An 18,641-nucleotide genomic window follows, 5' to 3' on the forward strand; every position below is an offset into this window, starting at 1 on the left:
TCTGAATTTTGACACCATAGACTACTTCTGAAAGCTAACTCTGAAACACAAGTTTAAAATACATAAAGACAGTACATTCACCTCTAGATCAGACACTGGTCAAGGTGGAAGTAAATGAGAAAAGACCATTCAATAAAGGAAGATATTTGTAAATGTTTGCAATGTTTGGTTATTTTTTATGATCTGGAAAGACAAAACAAAAGTATTTCTACAGAGAACGAAATTTTTATTTAATAGTCTGTAGTTTGTGTTTTTTTTACCTGATAAGAATCTGTTTTACTTATCTTAAGACATTGAATCAAACACCACAGAACAAAATAAGCAAAATACAAAGTGAACATGATCTGATCTTTGAAAACAAAAGCAAACATATAAGTGAACTGAATGGGTGAACGGATAAAGAAAGTGAAACTGGCTAATTAAAAAACAAAAGCTTTTGGCAGAGAACCAGTCTGTCAGGTATTGGTCATGTGACCACGAGGACTGGGTTTACATCCCACCCACAAACCTGTTCTCCTCCAGACATCGTTTCCCTCATGTCAGGAGCTCCAACACCTTGACACCTGCAGCCGCTGTTCGTCTCAGTGCCGTAAGTGTTATCCAGCTTTGTTCATTCTTTCATCCTGGTTCCGTCCACGGATCACTCGTAACACTGGTTCCGAAGCCGAGATCAGCGCACCGGGTCTTACTAAAGTAACTGCCTCTTCCAACCAATCGCCAGCCTTCGAAGTGTTTGGGTCTTGACGCTAAACGGGCAACATTTATTAATAATAATCCGTGCGCGTCATCCCCATCGAGACACAGTCAAGATGGTATTTGAATATGAACCATTAAATAAATGAAACCACAGTGTCCTATAGCACTCACTATAGTGTCGCAGTGATGAACCCTGTGTAAAAGAACAGAGGTACATAGTGAAAGAAGAGGATAAAACAGCACTACATACACTAGTCTTTACTGGCATTTTTGTGTCCACAGCTCCTTTATATTAGTGTGTATTTTCTTTTTATTCGAATATTTTTTTTCTTTTCCCTTCATTTAAAAAACATATGAACAAATTATACAAAATATTGATGAATACTGAAGTTATAGCTAAGGGCCTGAAATATAAATCTAACATAAACATTTTTTATTTTCTTTATTTCTTAACATAGCTCACTTTAAAAAGTAAAATATTTTAAGAGCAAATCAAAGTGCATACAGTGAAGGTTACACAGACCTATCAGTCAGAGGTTCTGCTGTAAAGTCTGAGAGTAACATGTAGAAGGAGATTAGATTCCAGGGCCGTACAGACATGTTTGAAGGAGCAAACATCAGGACAAGAAAGACACAAGCACAATGAAACAAGTTCTACAAAATCCATACAAAATACAGGTGATAAAAATACAAAAATAAAATATAATTAATAATTAAAATAAAAAATACAAAAATTAAAAATGAAATGTAAGCAAATACAGACCTTAGTAATTGTCTTGTTGTGGATTATGTAAGGAGGGGTTTTTACAGTCTAACTGATTAATTTGCCAAAAGAAAAGACAAAACACACAGAGTTAAAGACTTTTAACAGATTTTCCTAAAGATTTCCTACATATCTTTGAGTGATTTCTGTAATAAGCAAAATCTTTGTCTCCTACAAAAACCTTGCTTACGATTTGTCTGATAACTTGTCAGCTAAATTGGTCTGGGACAAATTCATATTCTCCGCCTGAAATATTGTTGCAATCAAGACTGAATGAGCACAATCAGTACCAAATGTAACATTCCTTTAAAATTATCTTTGCTGCTGTTTAGATGCAATTTGGCCAACTTAGCGACTTTGTCGCTATATGTAGCGAGTTTTCAGACCCCCTTAGCGACGTTTTTTCTAAAAAGCGACTAGCGACAAATCTGACGACTCTTTTTGGTGTTACTGGAGACTTATTTATGACGACTTTTAGACGTGAAAGCGCGTATCGCTCTTACTCTCAATAAGCAGCGGTGCTGCCTTGGGCACCTCGCCCGTTCCAAAGTGCTCACGGGTGGAGGATAGTCCTCCCCCAGCTGCTATCAGGGCAGAAGATGTTCACACCTATGCGTCCAAACTGCAAATAAATCGCGCATGAGCGAAGCCGCTGCTCCCGCACTGACTGTTACTCAATTCTTTTTACTGTTATGCTGTTTTGTAGATAACAAAGTTTAAAACTACTTATAAACACACGCACAAAGTAACTCCACCAGAGTGTCTATTTCGGGTCACTTTTGCCGGTCCAAGCCGGTAAAGAAGCAGGGTTGGAATTGTGACATTAAAAAAGAAAAATTGCTAAAATACATTTAATTTGCATTATCAATTATGCAATTTAGGCGATTGCGTCATTTGTTGACTTCTAGCAACTTTTAGGACGAACCAATAGCGATTTTCCTTACTGAGGAGTTGGCAACACTGTTTAGATGATCATCATTTAGAGGCTTATGTTGGTTTGAGGAAGTCACTTTGATGGAGTCACTGTGAGCTTGAGCTCTACAAATAATTCATTTCTGGTGTTCTAGGCCTACTGGAATACTTCCTGCTTTCAGTCAGGCTGTAAACATTCAACCAGAAACTACGTCAAGCTGCTGCACCACCTTTTTCAACAGCAAATAAATGTAATGTCTTTCTGACCGTGATGTGTTGAAAAAGAGGAGACAAAAAAGCTGATAAGGGAAGGGAATTATTCTGCAGCATCAAATAAGTAACGACTTTTCAACTTATTCATTGTTGACAGACATGGCCAGTAAGTATTTTCATCTTTTATATTCATTTAATGTTCAGACGCATTTCCCTGTGATAAATCCGATTTTAATATGAACCTAACCCAGTTTTACTTTGTTTTTTAAATGTTGTTCTTATATTTAATTCCCTGAATGTACCTTTTATTACTACATCTAGCATACAGGAGTGTAGACATATTACATTTTCTTCTTGGTGAAGGATAAATCTATATCTTCTTAATATCCAATTTACAATCAGAGGGCACAGTGTCAGTGTTATGAATTATTTTTTTTTTAATGAGACCAGACATGAATAATGTCTCTGTGATGTTCTCCAACAGATGAAGCTGAGCTCAGGATGGTGCTTGTTGGGAAAACGAGAGTTGGGAAGAGTGCAGCAGGAAACACCATCTTAAGGAGAAGAGCTTTTGAAACTATGAGGCTTCCTGCTGTAGCGGCACCAGTAACTCTGAGGAGAACAGGAGAGTTTTATGGACAAACACTGGCTTTAGTTGATACTCCAGGCCTGCTCCATCCCAATCAAGATCAAGATGAGGTGAAGAGGCACATCACCAACTGCATCACATTTGCTGCTCCGGGTCCACACGTGTTCTTGGTTGTGATCAATCCAAACAGATTCACAGTAGATGATAGAAGAATGATGAGAACCATTCGGCAGATATTTGGAGAAAACCTAGCACGTTACGCTCTGCTCTTGTTCACCCATGGAGACGTTCTGGAAGCTCAGGAGCGCTCCATTGAAGAAATAATCCGTGAAAATCCATCTCTCCGTTCTATCATTCATCAGTGTCATGGAGGATATCATGTTTTAAATAACAATGATGGGGATCTCACTCAGGTCTTAGAGTTGCAGAGGAAGATACACATGCTGGTTCAGAGAAATGGAGGACAATACTACACTGATGAGATGCAAAGAGAGCCCGATCTGGGAAATGTTATGGTCGGTTTCACCATTGGTGTTCTTGTAAGTCTACTGGGACTGGGAATATTTAGAGTGGTGCGGCAGTAGGAATGTGTTACAACATTTTATCAGTACCTTTGATATTAATATTTGATATCATAGAAATCCATACATGTAGAATGCATACTTCAGACCTGTGTCATATGTCTGTTTGAACTTTAGGCTTGTTTTACATTTACATTATTAATTCATACTTTAACTGTTTAGGGTCATAGGCTGAGGTCCATTATTAACACTAAATGGTTAAATGAATGGACAACATGATTTCAGGGAATAACCATCTTATGGATATACTATCTTACATCAGGCTGGACATCATGTTGTTGGGGTTGTTCAGCTTCAGCTTATTAATCATGTATAGATTTTATAAACTGTCATTTTTTCAGGTTTTTAATGAATAAAACTGTTAACATTTTTTTCTCATTATAGATTAGGAGCATCTTAATTTCATTCATCATGTGATTTACAGAATTTCTCAGACTATGAGAGTACATACATACATATATATTCAAATACTATTCAAATACAAATAAAAATGTGTTGGAGAGATTCAAGAGTCAATTCAGTCTAAATTTATTCACAAATCCATTATTTGGCTATTTCTGTTGACTCGAGGACACATTTATGTCACTTGAAGTTTGGAAACTCACCATAAAAAAACATGTCAGATTCTGAATGACAAAAGAGGGTGAAGCAATATTTATGTACTTGGTTCACCCAGTTTTCTCTTAAATTGAAAGACTCCAAATATACGCTATAAAACCTAACCATTTGAATGAGCACTGAAAAAAACATGATGGAAAGAATTTCCAGGTGATTAATCATTATACAATTCTGTTATTCCAACTTTGGTTGGACCAAAGAGAACCCATGCAAACATGAACATGAAAACTCCACAAAACAAGGACCCAGCCATGTGATGGAATCAAACTCAGGAACTTCTTGCTGTGAGGCAACAGCACCAACCACCGCACCACTGAGCTGTCAAGGCTTATCTTTTAAAATAGTAGGAAAGCCAAGATTGCAAGGCTTAATACACAATTTTTTTTACTTTTTGTCCTTGATGTGTTACACCACAATAAAAAGTGATAGCATACATGTGGTGTGTATATGCTTTTCTTTCTCTTATAACCCCAGATGTAAAATCTCATGTGATCTTGCAAATTTTTTCCATGCAACTAACCACTTTTGCAAGATTGTATCATGTTATCAAATTTAGCAAGTGTTAAGTTTTCAAATATCATGCAGAACATTATGATATATGATATAATAGAAACACCAGAGAAACGTACAGTGGCTTGCAAAAGTATTCGCCCCCCTTGAATTTTCCCACATTTTTTCACATTACAGCCACAAACATGAATCAATTTTAGTGGAATTCCACGTGAAAGACCAATACAAAGTGGTGTACACGTGAGAAGTGGAACCAAAATCATACATGATTCCAAACATTTTTTACAAATAAATAACTGCAAAGTGGGGTGTGCATAATTATTCAGCCCCCTGAGTCAATACTTTGTAGAACCACCTTTTTCTGCAATTACAGCTGCCAGTCTTTTAGGGTATGTCTCTACCAGCTTTGCACATCTACAGACTGAAATCCTTGCCTTCTTCTTTGCAAAACAGCTCCAGCTCAGTCAGATTAGATGGACAGCGTCTGTGAACAGCAGTTTTCAGATCTTGCCACAGATTCTCGATTGGATTTAGATCTGGACTTTGACTGGGCCATTCTAACACATGGATATGTTTTGTTTTAAACCATTCCACTGTTGCCCTGGCTTTATGTTTAGGGTCATTGTCCTGCTGGAAGGTGAACCTCCGCCTCAAATCTTTTGCAGACTCCAAGAGGTTTTCTTCCAAGATTGCCCTGTATTTGGCTCCATCCATCTTCCCATCAACTCTGACCAGCTTCCCTGTCCCTGCTGAAGAGAAGCACCCCCAGAGAATGATGCTGCTACCACCATATTTGACAGTGGGGATGGTGTGTTCAGAGTGATGTGCAGTGTTAGTTTTCTGCCACACAGTCTTTTGCATTTCAGCCAAAAAGTTCCATGTTGGTCTCATCTGACCAGAGCACCTTCTTCCACATGTTTGCTGTGTCCCCCACATGGCTTGTGGCAAACTGCAAACGGGACTTCTTTTGGTTTTCTGTTAACAACTTTCTTCTTGCCACTCTTCCATAAAGGCCAACTAAGTGCAGTGCACGACTAATAGTTGTCCTATGGACAGATTCCCCCACCTGAGCTGTAGATCTCTGCAGCTCGTCCTGAGTCACCATGGGCCTCTCAGCTGCATTTCTGGTCAGCGCTCTCCTTGTTCGGCCTGTGAGTTTAGGTGGACGGCCTTGTCTTGGTAGGTTTACAGTTGTACCATACTCCTTCCATTTCTGAATAATTGCTTAAACAGTGCTCCGTGGGATGTTCAAGGCTTGGGAAATCTTTTTGTAGCCTAAGCCTGCTTTAAATTTCTCAATAATTTTACACCGCAACTTTTAGCTAGCACCATAAAGACGGTAAAACACGTAATAATATCTACAAATGCATCTTAAAGCTGTTATATTAAATGGTCTTACCTGTACACACTGCATATCCACCGGATTCCAGCCAGAGTGGATTCTGGAGTCTGTTATCAGTCATCCGAAGCGGGTGAATAAAGTCACCCAGTCGCTAGCTGTGCCATTACCCAGCATACATCACTCCCTCCATAAATGCAATAAACGATACAAAAGTAATAGCCTATAATTAATTTATCTGCTGTATATGCTGTTTCTCGGGTAGTTGTTTACATTATATAATTTATTGTATTCTATATACGTCACTACAATGTGATTTCAGAAATGTATAAATATATGGACAACAGGCTCTTCCGCGGCAATCTCTTGTCGTCAATAAGTAACGTTTAGGGAGCTCTATAGTATTCAATGAGAGGACCCTGCACATCAATTCTCGAAGCGAGAGGGGTACCCTGCGCGTCGATAAGTGGAGCAGAGGGAGCCTGACCATGCTTCACACATTTGACGAGTTGGGAGTGAGAACGTGTTGGTTTTTGTCTGCTGAGCTGATCGTGAATGATCAACTCTTCCAAAATATTTTATTATTAAAACAAAAAAACTGCCGATGTCACGTCAAAGGAGAGAGAGAGAGAGAGGCCTGATGAAACAGCTGGCTGAAGAAAACAAACCATCAACTAAAGAAGAGGAGACAACAGCATCATGTATGTGCTTTGTCATATATTTGACTCTATTTCTACTTCCTGCTGCTTTATTTATGTCTTCTTTATTTTTATGTCACGTTTGTTAAAAACATCTTTGATAAAAGCAGGTTCATCCATATTACTGCTGTTTTTATAATCACAATACTTTATTAATGCCTGAGGAATTTCATTATAGTTTTGATCTGTTTGTCTCCTGGTGTCTCTTTTGTTTTATCTAGCCTCAGGTTTTCTCTTCTCGTTGCCTGTCCTCTTGTGTCTAGTTCCTGTGGTAGGACCTGTCTTTGACCTCAGTCTTGTCTCCGTGTTAATTAGTCCTTTGAATTAGTCGGTCATGTTGTGTTATCACCTGTCTCGCTCCCTCTGTTACCTGTACTGAGTCCATCTGCGTCTCTGTGTGCATATTGCGTACTTCCTGTTTTACTTTGATAGTCACTTGTCTTGTGTGCAGCATGTTGTGTTTTGTTTGCTCGTCTCATTAGTTAGATCATGCTCTGCTGTGTTCCCACCTGAGGTCTGTTCCCTCGTTTGCTCTTGTGTGTATTTAATGTCTGCATCTCCCTCACTTCTGTGTGTTCTTCCAGTCTGTTTAGTTTCTGGTGTCTCCCAGTTTTATTTTGTAATCTTTAATTGTAGCAAAAAAAAGCTACTTTTGTGGTTTAGTTTTAGTGTCTTTGAATTCTGCATTTTGGGTCCATTCGTGCCTGCCTCACACAGCTGTTATGAAATACAAACAGTAACAGACTGAAATAAATTAAGTAACACAATATGTTACAAAGTTTACAAAATATAAGAAATAGCTCAGTTTAAATACCCAGAAGATGAAATATTTATGACTGACATTTTACTCTAAACTTTAAAACAAAGTTTTAAAGTTTCTTGAAAAATTATGGGTAATATAAAGTTTTATTGATTTACATATTTGAGGTGACCTTGACCTGATTTGCACCAAAATTAAATCAGCTGAGCTGTTCTTGGTTTCTGCCATCACACAACATTTGAAAATGATACCAGTGGACACTGGACTACGAACAAACAGACAGGGAGACAATTGTAAATTTTAGAATATAAAAATTTAGACTTTGTGATAAATAATGTAAAAATTGTGTTACATCTTCAGCATGTATGTCAGGCATGAGGTCACCTTTTTGGGAAGGACAGCAGTTAATGGCACTTTTTCAGTCTGTTCATTCTGTTTTACTGTCAGTGATCTGTCAGAGACGCTGCTTCATTTGAAATGTTGCTGAAGATGTGAAAATTATATGAGAGTGAAATTTACAAATTACAGACTTCACTTTTCCCTGGACTAATGCTCTTTACATGAACATTAACACATGTTACTTTTCGTAGGAGAAGTTCAGTAAAAAAATGTTTAAGTATTCATAAGTATTCATAATTAAGTATTCATAATTTCCTTATCATTTGACACATGGCGCCACCTTGTGTCAAATTAAAAACATTTCAATTTGTCTGAAAATTTGAAAAATTTGAAAAATCTAAAATATTTTCAGAGTAAATCAAAGTGCAGGCTTTTCTTCTGGTTGCTTCCCTTGTAGTGGTTGTAGTTCATGTAGTTGTGGTGGGGATCACAAACAGGATCAGATGCTGTAATGAGTGAATGAAGTCAGACTGTAGATTTTCCTTCTTCTAGCTGTACGGACTGACCTTTGACCTCATGTGTTGATGACTCTTCACCTCTGTCTCCTCTCACAGGGAGAAGATGATCTGCAGGATCCTGCTGCTCATCATCCTCACCTCATGTGTCTCTGGTTAGTTTACAGCTTCACTTTATGAACTCCAAATAAAGCTCAACAACAGATTTGTTGCAGTTCTCAGTGTGTCTGCTCCTCTCTTTCCCTCTCTGTCTCCTCAACAGGATCATTTGTAGTCAATGTGACACAGACCTCCTATCAGGCAGAGGAGAACCACAACATCACACTGGAGTGGACGTTCACCACCAAAGCTGACAGATCCAACAAAACTCTCAACATCCTCTGTGAACTCTTCATCAGTGATAAACTCCTGATAAACTTAATGTTGTTATACCTACCTGTGTCCTCCCCCAGTGCTCTGTTCATGTCCCTGAGTTTGTGTTTGTGAATTTCCTGTTTTACTTTGAAGGTCTGTGTCTCTTGTGTCTAATTGAGTTCAGCTGTGCCATATCTGCTCTTCATCCCGTGTTTGTATGGTTTCAGGTTTGTTCTTTAGTGTTTCCCAAGTTTGGGTTATGTTTTAGCTCTGCCCTCGCTTATGTTGTGTTCAAATTCTGCAATAAAACTCACTCACATCACAGCCAGTGCCAGCATTTTGGGCCCTTCTTCACAACACCACACGACTGCTGCCGCAGCCGTGACAGATTGGATGTCTGCAGCTTTATATTCATGCTGCTCTGAATCTTTGAAGCAGAAGTTGACAGTCTAGATCTCCATTATTTAACAGAACTGGAGACTTCAAAGCTCCCTGTAACTGTGTGTTTGTATAGGCTTCATGGATTTATACATTTACTGGATATATGTGTGTTTCCTTTAACCCTTCATTGCTTTTTTTTTTTTAAAAACAAAACAAACAAAAAAAACCACATAATGCAGTTCAGTGATTTAAGTTGCAGAAAGAGGACGTAAAAACCTCTTAAAGTGCTGCAAATCCACTCTTCTAAGCTGATGTATTTTTCTGTCATACCAGATGCAGCTTTCTGCATCATCTACTCAACATCCTTATACTTATGACCACATGTTTGTGCGATAAAGGAGAAATCATTTTAGCTTATACCGTTTCTATTTACGAAAACCTCACTCAGTATTATCAGCATCATCATCATGATGTAGACCACTCTACACTATCCAGTCACTTAAACACTGGAACTGTCAAGGCTGCCGGGGCGAGCCGTGTGGTGAAGGAGGAAAAGGACCCAAAATGCAGGCAGCTGACTGGTGATGAGAGTGACATTTATTTACAGAAGAGGCAGTGAGGAAATGACAGGAAAACCTAAAGTGGGAAAACTAAATGACAAACCTAAAATAATAAGAAGCGGGGTGCGTGAGAGATGCAAACAGCAGCCTGGAACACAGACAAGCTAGCAACAGGCAGGAGAACACACAGGGCTTAAATACACACAGCAGTAATCAGGGGATGAGAGACAGGAGGGCAACACAGCTGGGAGAAATCAGAGCTGACGGGACAGGGGAAATGTAAACGTCTCACATGAGACGGGGACCTTCAGAATAAAACAGGAAACTCAGACACAGAGAACCACACAAGACACTGAACTAAACAGACATATTCACAAACAGACAGTGTGACACCATAGACAGACAGAACACAGAAGTGGGAGCAGGGCAGGCACAGAACAGAAACCTAACAAATGGCAAATCATAACAGAATACATACTCAGAATAAACAAAAGCATAAAGAAACACAAAACACTTAGTCGGCAGACTCAGGACCATGACAGGAACCTAAAGTGTAATTAAATAAATGTGATATAAATATGTAAATCATATATTAATATCTAATGAGAGAAAGGGAGAGACACAGGCTGGTGGATGCGCTCCTTTCACTCATATCAGTAGAGTTAGAGCTGCACACTGAGCTGTGACCTCCTTAAAATGTCTCAATAAAAACCCCCAAGGAACCTCCAAAAGTTGATTCTGTTCATCTGGACGTAGCGTTTTGTGGGAGAAAGGTTTCTTCACTCATCCAGGTGACTTCTTCAGTCTCAGCTGACTGCAGGTTTCCCCAGTCTTATAAACAGTACATTTGCATAATGACTGAAACCAGCCGACTGAAAGAACAATGGGCTGGGAGGTTAATTACTCCATCATGATTATTCAAATTCTCAGGACCACTGATCAAAACCCATTGATCAATGGCCATGAGTACCATTCACAGAGAGTTAATCGCTACATAAAGATGAACAGAATCAACTTTTGAAGATTTAATACCTGGATGATTGAGCATGCATCAAGACAATTTTTTTATATAAAAATTTTATTTTCAGTCACAGCAGCATGTTAACAACAAAACATTGAACATACAGTAGTTTGCTGTTCAGTATTTACAATACCCCAAAACATAACAAAAATAGAGAAGGAAAACAAACAAACAAACCAAAGAAACCCCTACAAAACAACAAAAAACAAACAAACAACAACAAACAAATATAAAAATAAAATGTATAAGGGACATTCAGTGTACGGTTAACTATGATAGTGATATAGAGATATGGCATCCGGTCATGATAAGGTGGTCATTTTAAATGATGCATCAAGATATTTTAACACACTTTGGCAAGCAAGGAGGAAGTAAACCTCGAGGAGTTTTTTAGCTCAGAGTTCCTCTGTTTTGTAATTTTTCTACTTTCAAACGAAAATGTGATTTGCAGCATCAGGTGATATTAACATCTCTGTAACCTGCTGCTCTAATACTGCACCGCTATTAAAAGAAATGATAGAAAAACACATCTGGGTTTTGATGAGTTTTTTTCTTTTCCCTTTTTTATTCTCACTGATGCTTCAGGTGTGAATATCTCATAAACAACAGGCAGCAGGTTCACCCAAACTCCAGACGCAGTAAAACATCATGTCAGTGTTACAGGATACAAACCCCACACCAGTGGAAAATTTGATCTTTTATAAAGATTACATTTGATTAATTGTTTTCATTTGTATGTAGATATATTTAAAATTAATAAAAAATAAAACCTATTGCTGTGCCAGCTTCTAGCTTAGTTTGACAGTGTGTACAAACCTGATGAAAAGTTAAAGTCAGCCAAACACATCCAAATTTTGAGGCTGGGAGTAAAAAACACGAATCCAACTGAGCCCAAAATCAGCTGCAACCCTGTGTAGTTATTACAGTAAACACAGCGGTCTTTTCTCTTTATTTATTTATTTTTTCATAAAGTGATTTATTGTGAGCAACACAAATGTGAACAGGGGGCAAATTTTGTTTTGGCACACTGATCATTACAGTCACAGCTTGTTGTCTTTAACAGTCTCAGTGTTTTTCTTTTCTTGTCTGTGTGCGAATTTCCCCAAATCATGCGATGATCATGATTACTGACAGTCTGGTATAAAAAGTAGTTTTGTTTGGAGTTGTGCAGGACTTGTCTTTGTCATTGTATCACAGAAAAGTGTCATCAAGATGTATTCATAGCCAGAGGCCAGCAGGTGTCACTGTGGAGATGGTTTCAGATTGTTTTGACACTTCAATATAATTCCTGCACAAATGCTTCAGTGTTTCACGAAGCCTCACTTTGCCCATCACTAGTAAGCAGGCACCAAGTGCTGTTACTGCCTGCTGCACACAGCAGATCGACCAAACTGTCCGACCTGTAGATGTACATGGTTCATTCCCATGTGTCAGTTTAAAGATATCTCACTGAGTGTCAGAAAGACAAGTTTGCTTCTCTTCTCTACTGCAAGTGAAAAAAAAACTGCAGAATGTTTTCAGTGTCATCAGTTCAGCTATATTAAATCAACGTGGTGTTAAATTTTGTTATAAGAAGCAATAGGAAATGTTTTCATGTAATTTGAAAGCTTTGGATGTGTTATCACATTTCAAAATTGCTGGAAATAATTTCATTTTCATTTTTACTTACAATTTATTTTAAGCTTATAATCATTTGTATTCTACTCTAAAATTGAAAACGTGATTTTATTCTTTTTTTTTTGCCTGTCCCATTTGGTTCTTTAGCCGTCAGAATTGTTGTCTGAAGACCAACAAGGATACCCAATGGATTTACTTTGCCAAATGGATCATCACGTCCTTGCCATATTGGTCCATTTGATCGACCTTTGTTGTTATCATTTATTTTATTTTATTTTCAGTTGTTACAGACGGGACAGACATGACTGGGATAGGAATGTGTTTGGAAATAGCAGCCGATAGAGGTGTAGTTTATGTCTATGAACAGTGAACACCTGTGTGGATCAGCCCGCTTGTATTCAAAAGGTTTTCCCATGTAATGGTCTGCTAGAGGGTGTAGAGAGCCATATCCCTGTCCCCCAGGGCATGAAGCCGGCATGGAGGAGATCCAGGCCCCAGACATCCAGAGGCCTCAGAGTGCGAGAGCCCAAGGAGGACCACCGGAGGGGCATCCGTGCCACCCTCCCGGGAAGAGCTGAGGAGAGCCCCACATGAGGGGTCACCCAGTAGCCACGGAGCAGAAACCAGAGGGGGCTGCAGTGGCGTGGCTGCCGGCTCATCCTGGAAGAGGCCTGACCGAGCAACAGGCACCAGGCCCCGCCAAGTAGTCACCGGGAGTGAGCTGGGACATACCTGAGCGCCCAGCCCCGGACACCAAGAACCACAAACTCACCGACCCCTGAGGGCATCAGTTACTGGCAGGGAGTGTGGTGAGGGGAGATAGGCCTTTTTATTCATTTTAAATGATGTCAAGGTCTGGGCTATGTGACCCACTGTTTATGGTTTTGCACTGGTTGTTTTTGGTTTAAGTAATATTCTGTGTTGTTGTTTTGTGGCCCTGCCAAGAGGGGACACTCTTTTGAAATGAAGACAAACACAGCAGTTGGAAATCTCCAGTCCATGCGATGTGTGTGATGAAGATGGTGATGATGGTGGCGATGATACAACAACATAACTAATAATAATAATAATAAATTTTATTTAAAAGCACCTTTCAAGACACCTAAAGACACTAGTCTGGTCTATCTGGTCACTAAAATAGAATAAAATGCATAATAGAACAATGACAAAATGAAGAACAATAAAATGAAGAATAAAAAACAAAAACCACAACATAAAATAAACAACCTTGATCCGTGGACTTGCCGTGTCTCATTCGCACCACACTGGTGCCGAATACCAGGACGCGGCCTGGTGGGTCCACAACAGGGCCATGAAAGGAAGGAGCTGGCCCAGATTGCGGCCAACATGGCGCCCATCCAGCGGTAGCAGGTGGCGGAGGTGTACTGCCAGCTGGGCGAGCTGCGGGTCCAGACGGAGCGTCACCTAGAGAGAATTGCAAGTCTGACGATGACGATGGAGTACTTCTCTTCCACACACGCTTCTTCCACACTCGCCCGCTGCTCTCGGGGGGGTAATCCTCACACAGCCATGGCAAACAACTCATGCTCAGGGTTTGAGGACGGGTCTGGGGAATGTGTGTGGCACAATCATCCAGTGATGAGAAACTCAGAACCCCGGCCTTAAGAAGTGGCATAGGAACATGATGTGTGATTGGAAATAGGTGCATGGGCCAAAAGCGGAAGTTCGCAGTGAGCTCCGCACAGGCAAAGCGATGAGAGAGAGGGAAAAAAAAAAAAAAAAAAAAAAAATCAAAATCAAAATCAAAACACACACACACACACACACGTAGCCTTGCAGGGCCGGCTGGGCAGACACAGGGACCATGACAGTTTGTTGCCATAATAGTCGACTTTGTTATGAAACTAAAAGAATGCAGTGTAACTAAAACAACAAGGCTAGTTCATGTTCACGATAAAAACAAGTTTCAATTTTCACATAAAAAAAAAATTTAAAAAATCCTTTACGTCACTTCCTGTCTTCATGCTAACTCACAGAGAGTATGAAGAGTTCCTCAGAACACTCATTTGAATGAGTTTATCTAAAAGGTTTAAAATATTTGGATATTGACAGATCACAGTGATGCTTGAACTCTAATGAGAGAGAAAAAAAAAGTATTAAATAAATTTCAGTAAGGGTGTTGAAAACTTGCCCTGTATCATTCCATTTTATTATACATCATTTATGATTGGATTTTTTGTATGTGGATTGGATGAGTTATTACCAACATCTGGTGAGAATTTGAATTACATGCCAATAGGACTTGTTCTATTGGCAGTACTTACTTTACCTGCTAAATTATGCAGCATATAATTTAAATCCTTTATCCAATTTCCTTGCTGGAGTTGTCATCACCCTGAAAATCTGATGAACATCAGTAATGTTCAATTTTGAGAGCTTGTGCAGGCAGCAGGTGTAGAATGTCTACGTTTAACCATTTAATCAATTCTTTAACCAGCAACAGTGGAACAGCTTTATCAAGAAAGGAAGTGATAGCACAATTCATCCAAAAAAAAAAAAAAAAAAAAAAAAAAAAAAAAAAAGGGATGCCCGTGTATCTGCTTGCAATAAACGGAAGCAGTGGCATAGAAAACATTAATTCAATCATTACATAAACTCACTTAGCCAGAGTGTTTAAACCACACTTTTCATCAGCATTTCTGAACATAGAGTTGTAATTTACTCTAGAAGACAAACACATCAATCAATTATTGACTGGTCAGGGCACAAAATCACGAGCTGGAGCTTATTCTTTTTCGCCAACTATTTCACTTCAACTTTCCACACAGGATCCTTTGAACCTTCATCTGCTAAAACTCCACCACCTGATCTTTCCGAAAGTTCCCAGGAATACTATGTTTCAGGGTCTGCGGCGGCAGACCGTGGAGTAGTGCGAGTCACACTCTATGGTGTGACTCAGCAGCCAGAGTTTTCTGAACTACCCGGTCCTGCTCCATCCGAGCCAGTAAGTCATCACCACCAATGTCAGACTTTAGCCATGCCACCATAATTCCTCGGTCCCCCCAGGTGGCTTCCAACGTTACACAGTCTCAGTCATTGGCCTCCACAGTTTGTAATTGCACTTTTGGATGGATTGGTAACTTCTATGGAATGCAAGAACTGACATATTGAGTTAAATACACCATTAAATAATAAATTAAAATGTGGCAGTAATTAATTAAAAGTACTAATTAAAAAGTAATTAATTAAAAATTGGAAATAATTAAATAGATATTTATGACACATTTAATTAATTGATTATTTATTTCACATCTTAATTCATTTTTGACACATTTAATTATTTAATGGTCTATTTAATTAATTCATTTTGGCAGAGTTTACTCCTTCAGCTCTCGTCCTGAAATAATTTAATCTGTCAGCCTCACCCATCAAACTCAGGGGGCGGGGTTAACGCTGATCGAGTCAAAACCATTGCTTTGGCCTTGTGGCCATTGTTTTTAGAAGGCGTTTCTGCACACCAACAACCGGCATGTGGAAGCTAACTGAACTGTACTTTAAAAAACCCTGTTTGTGTGTCACCAAATACACTTAATATTTTTTACTTGAGAATGTAGTGGTTTAATCTTCAGATATCTGGTCGGTTTGTCAAGATAGAGCATCTTTGCAAAAGTGCTTCGATGATTTTGGAGATGTCTGCCCAGCCCAGTCTCACGGCAAAGCGTGTGATAGACCCACTTGCCTCGCAAGCAATCGAGCAGTTAAACCGCAGACAAAACTCACATCCGGGTACAGAACTGTCATAACCCCCGCTGACTGTACACTGACTTTATGAGGTTATATCTATCAGGTCTTTATTTCTTGATGTTTGTATGTGTCATACATGTTTTAGTCGCCAATTCTGAATTATTACTAATATTAAAAACATGTTTGAGGAGAGAGCGCAAATAATACCAATTAACATCTGATATTTGGGGTTTTTGTTCAATAATAAGCGTGACCTGTGCATAAACCCATAAACTTTATTAAAATAGATAATGTTGGTGCTTCTATCATGTAGTACCTGTTAGGTTTAACTGTACCAAGCTTGTTATACACTATGAAAAAAAAAATACAGTCTTCATGATGTTCAGCTAATATTTTTATCATGAATATTAATCATGAGGGTAAACGGTCCTGTACACCATGGAGCGAGGTCAGCATATCCACGACATCTTCAGCTCTCCGAGTTAACACAGAGTTAACACAGAGTTTCCCAGCTGGGTCACATGAAAGTGTCGGCAGCATCAAACTAATAAAGGTCATCTACAAATCTAATTCACAGGTCATATCAATATTATTTAACAGAAAATCATCCTTATTACTGCCAAAGACGTGAAAATCTACAGCATAAAGAACACAAAAATATAGCAGTCTAACGCAACATCCTCCAGTAGTAAAAGATGAACGCTTCAGTTTGTCACCGTTCATGATCTGTGTTATCTGCAGTGTTGGGTAAGTTACTTTAAAATAGTAACTTACCCAACTCTCTTAGTAACTCTCTCAGCTCTCAGCGAAGGCGGTCGCACTTTCTCCTCTCCTCCTCACCCTTATCTTCCCTGCTTAGCCTCTATGTCCTTGTCCTGTCTTGCGTGCATTACTTTCCCTGGAACAGCCTCTCACTGTCGTTCTCTAAACCTAAAAGAGAATTATGGATTTGATCAACTGGTCCCTGAGTGCTATTGACACCCTTTTCTCAACGAGAAGTCGGGGCTCGGGAGAGCCTGAGTGCCCTGGAGGGACTTTCCCTGCCGGTTACACGATGGACGGGTGGCAGAACTGGAGGACCGTGTGCCTGGCGGGACTGTCGATCGAGGACGCTGAAGATATCTACCTATTCGGAACCATGATAACAGGGTTCATGCTGATCGGCGTTGGCCTAGCCCTGCTTTATCGGAGAAATAAGAGAGCGGAACCGGCTGTTCAAACCCCCACATGGCTGCCCGCTGGATTCGAAGCGCGGGGACGAGGTGCGACCTCTCACAACGAACGTAATATGGTCAACACCTTGGAGACGCTTACTGCTGCTGTGAAGGCTCAAAACAACACCATTGAGCGTATGAGGGGAAACATCAGAGAAAGGCCTGCTCAAAATGACACCCTTGAGTGACAGTTGGAAAACATCGCGGAACGGATCACTGCAGTTGTGAAGTCTCAGAATCAAAAGACTGACAACACCACGGAACAGAAGTTTGATACCATCATGGGGAGGCTCGCAGCTCTTCAACGCGAAGTTGAGGGACCTGTCTCAGAGTGCTAAAATTCGAGCTGCTCACAAAACAGAAATTAACAATATTCAACATTCGGACACCACGGCGCCAGCTGCAGGCCCAAGGCTGGAGCCCACCAAAACAACTCCCTGATAACGACTGTGTGATGACTATTCTTCCCGTCCCATGAAGGCCACCTGGGTTGGCTGGCAGACTGTTTACTTAGCCTGATAGAGCGAAGGACACTGTCTCCGCTGAACTCTGGACACGCACACACATACACTTACACTGATAAGCACACACTCATCCCCCCTCCCTTCCAAACGCCTTCGATGCTTGTTTCCTGAAGGGGCAGCACGGTCTGTGTGCCGCGCTGGAATGGTAGCGCTGTGCAGGGTGGCTGCTGTGTTCGCTTCGGATTACTCCTCAACCCCCACCCACCCCTGTGGCTTGTCATGTCTTCACAATGTTGTGCTGTGGACATTTATGTGCTTCTTGTGCAGAGGAGTTTTTTTTTTTTTTTGTTTTTTGTTTTTGTTTCCTGTTCTCATGCTGTCCTACCATGGAAGCATAGCATGAGTAGGGGTCTCTTTTTTTCCTCTTGTACTTTCCCCAGTGTAGTGTACATTTCAATGTTTTTTTCTGATTCTACCAATCTCTGACCTGTATCCCCATGTAATGTTTGTGCTATATGTGTAAGGTCGGGGGGGGTCCTATTTCACTGCAGGGCAACCTGCATGTGACGAATAAAGCTTTGATTGATTGATTGATTGATAGTTACATTACTAGTTACTTCTCTCAAAAGTAACTCAGTTACTTCAAGTTACTCATTACTTTCAAAGTAACTAGTTACTAAGGAAAGTAACTTTGGTTTTACTCAGAATTCTCTTGTTAATGTGTTGCTTCCATAACTTTGCCAGTCTTCTAGCTTGCTTACTTGCCACAAGAGCACTGTGGCACCTACCAAT

The 18,641-nt window shown here is 39.9% G+C and overlaps 1 long non-coding RNA gene across 1 annotated transcript; it reads left to right on the forward strand.

Annotated features, from left to right (window-relative positions):
• Positions 1-538: 538 nt before the first annotated feature.
• Positions 539-4,180, forward strand: LOC101480585 (uncharacterized). The gene is made up of 3 exons (XR_013097066.1): positions 539-589; positions 2,527-2,750; positions 3,069-4,180. It is a non-coding gene; the product is annotated as an uncharacterized LOC101480585 (long non-coding RNA).
• The last annotated feature ends 14,461 nt before the right edge of the window (positions 4,181-18,641 follow it).

This window comes from Maylandia zebra, linkage group LG3 (genome assembly GCF_041146795.1).
Source record: "Maylandia zebra isolate NMK-2024a linkage group LG3, Mzebra_GT3a, whole genome shotgun sequence".
NCBI lineage: Eukaryota > Metazoa > Chordata > Actinopteri > Cichliformes > Cichlidae > Maylandia > Maylandia zebra.